This window comes from Delphinapterus leucas, chromosome X, assembly GCF_059928025.1.
Source record: "Delphinapterus leucas isolate spDelLeu-1000000601 "Yukka" chromosome X, BTC_Dleu_Yukka2, whole genome shotgun sequence".
NCBI lineage: Eukaryota > Metazoa > Chordata > Mammalia > Artiodactyla > Monodontidae > Delphinapterus > Delphinapterus leucas.
In genome coordinates, this window is record NC_143150.1 from 43,239,194 (window position 1) to 43,241,940 (window position 2,747).

Consider the following 2,747-nt stretch of genomic DNA (forward strand, 5'->3'; position numbering starts at 1 on the left):
AAATCATCTTTCATCCAGTAAAACATTTTACTTATTGTAGCTTCTACGCAACCTCCTGCTGCAATCCAGCCACTTCTCGTGGCCAATGGGAAAACCAATTTCAAAAGAGGAAAAGGGTGCAATACATTTTGGAGCATGGAGATTCCCATACACCATAGTTTGATAATAAGAAGAGAAAAAATTTGTGGGGCGAGGCTGGACACAAATTTGTGCCCCTCCCACACCAGAAAATGCTGAGGTCATCTTCAGAAAGTGTGGCTTCCTATTAGTAGAGGGAACTCTTGAATGGTCATCTCCCCTGCTTCTGGTCACCTCGTAGGAGCAGCTTATCCAGTTCTTTGCCTCCCTGGCCTCCCTCCTTCTCCCAAAGCCTTTCAACACCCTTGGGAAGCCATATCCCTTCAACATACCAGCCAGACCCTTGGTCATGGCGGCAGCCTTTCATAAGAAGGGATCTTTCCTCCCAGGAAACTGATCCCGCTGTGTTCTCAGCACTCAGGGACCCCACGGGACACATCAGCGGAGGGGCAGAGTGACCAGGTCATGCAGCGCCTTGAACTTCAGCTTGAAAGCAATAGGGAAGAGTTGAGGAAGGGGAAGTGGCAAAATCAAGCTTGTCAGAGGGAGTGAGTTAAATAGGATCAAGTGCTTCTGCTGCCCACCCCGCTTAGTGCCCTAGCCTGCAGCTCTGCCCTGAGAGGTGCTGTAAGTCTTGGTTCCTGCCCACGGAGTGGGGATTGTGATGCTTACAGAAAACACGGAGGGAGGGTAAGCAGGCGAAAGAGCTGCTAAAGATATTTTCAGGAAAATTAGTACTTCGTATTTTGTACTTACTGGCCATATAAGCATGATATCAGGCTTGTAATGTTTCCAGTCCCAATTCCAAAAGCCCAGCTCTGCCATCAACATTTTAGTGTGTAATCTTTAAAATTATCTTCTTTCCCCTTCATTGGTGGTTTAAAAATTCCTCTTCTTTAATAATAACACAACCACAAGGGAGATGCAGCACAAGTTCTACCCTTCATTGCCTCTAAGTGGGTCCCTTTGAAGAGCTCGCAATCCCCGCACACCCTTCTCTGGTGAGGCTGAGGGGCCGCAGTCAGCGCTGGAATTGACCCCTATAAAGTGACACCGACCCCACCCCTGAGTACACACTCAAGACCTCAGATGAGCTGTTGTGAGAGTTTCCACTGCAGAATAAATGAAAACATTTTGCTTCTCACAGTCGTAATTTAAAAAGAGAGCATGAGAAAATGGAGATAATGGGAAGTTGAGAGAGAAAACGGGAATGGAGAGAAAGTGAGGGTGAAAGAAGAGGGGGAGACAGACCCCCACAGAAGGTGAGACCCAGAAAAGAAACAGGAAGGGAGATTAGAGATGGAGAGAGTAAAGGTGAAGGAAAGCTTCAGGGAGAGAGGGAGGAAGAAAGTAAGGAAAAAGAGGGAGGGAGGGAGGGTGGATGAGGCACTCGCGGAAGTCCCAGAGCGGTTCAGGTGGTGCTTGAGCAAGTTTGGGGAAGGGTCGTCAAGAAAAGAGCTGCTCAAGCACCTGGATGCTGTAAGAAAATGGGCAGAAGCAAGGGGATGGGGAGCGGCCCACACTCCCTGCCTCTCTACTCCATCCTGGGCTTCGGGGCTGCCGGGTCATTGCTCTTGAACCCCTTGACTTCTCAGAAGCTTGCAAAGCCTGCTGTGCGCCAGGCCTGCCCTGCCCCTGTCAGGGACACCTATTCCTCCTTACAGCCTCGCCAGGCTGGGGAAAGGGGGTTTCAGAGAGCTAAAGAGAGCCCCCCAAGCTCAGCAGAGATGAGCTAAGCGAGGTAAGCAGGCAGGAAAGAGGATGCACAACTACAAGGATGAAGATGGGTCATGCAGACAGACAGATGAACAGACTGATAGGCAGGCAGACATAGGAGAACTCCGAAGTTCCTCTGCCTTATACATCCCTTGTGTCTCCACCCAGAGGGTTGAGGAAAAGCCACCCCTGCCCTCGGCCTCCTCCTCACCTCCTCTCATCCCTGAAGCTGTCAGCTGGAGGAAACCCACTGGCCCCCCTAAACCCTCTCAGGTCTTTGTCCCCCTTACAAAAATCATTAAGCCTTTAGAGTTCGGCCACAGCTTGGCTCCAGGCTAAAAGGGGAACTGCTGGGGAGGTTGGGGAATCAGGGCAGCCTGCATGCACTCCTCCAGCTGGACAGTTAGAAGCTAGACAGAATACCTCCGGCCCTCTCCAGGCTGCAGCGGCAGCCCAAGCTCCTCCCCAGCACACAGCACACAGGCTCGCTCGGAACCCCACTCCAGCTGCTGGCGACTGTGCCTTTAAATTGCTGCTTTCAGAGGGTGCATCTCAGGGGGAGGCGGGAGGGATGGAAACATCTTCCTACAGTCTCCCTCTTCCCTCCCCTCCAAGACTCTCCAGGGTTTAGAGAGTGATTGCTGCCCAAAAAGAATCTCCTTCAGCACCCCAGCAGGCAGGCTGAGGCCCTCCGGAGCCCCAGGCGAGCCAGAGCAGGAGCAGGTTATCTGTGTCAGAATCACTTCCAGGGGAATAGTTCTGGCCCCTGACTGGTAAGGACAGGGCAGAGAAGAGAGAAGAGGAGAGAGCGTGCAACTCCTAGCCCGGCCCTCCTTGGGTTCCATGCAAGTGGCCCAAGTAGGAAGAAGGCTCTGTACTTTCAGCGTTCCCGCCTGGATACTCCCTCTCACCTTGGCAGCCAGGCTGAGAAAGGACTCCAGGGTCCCCGCAGA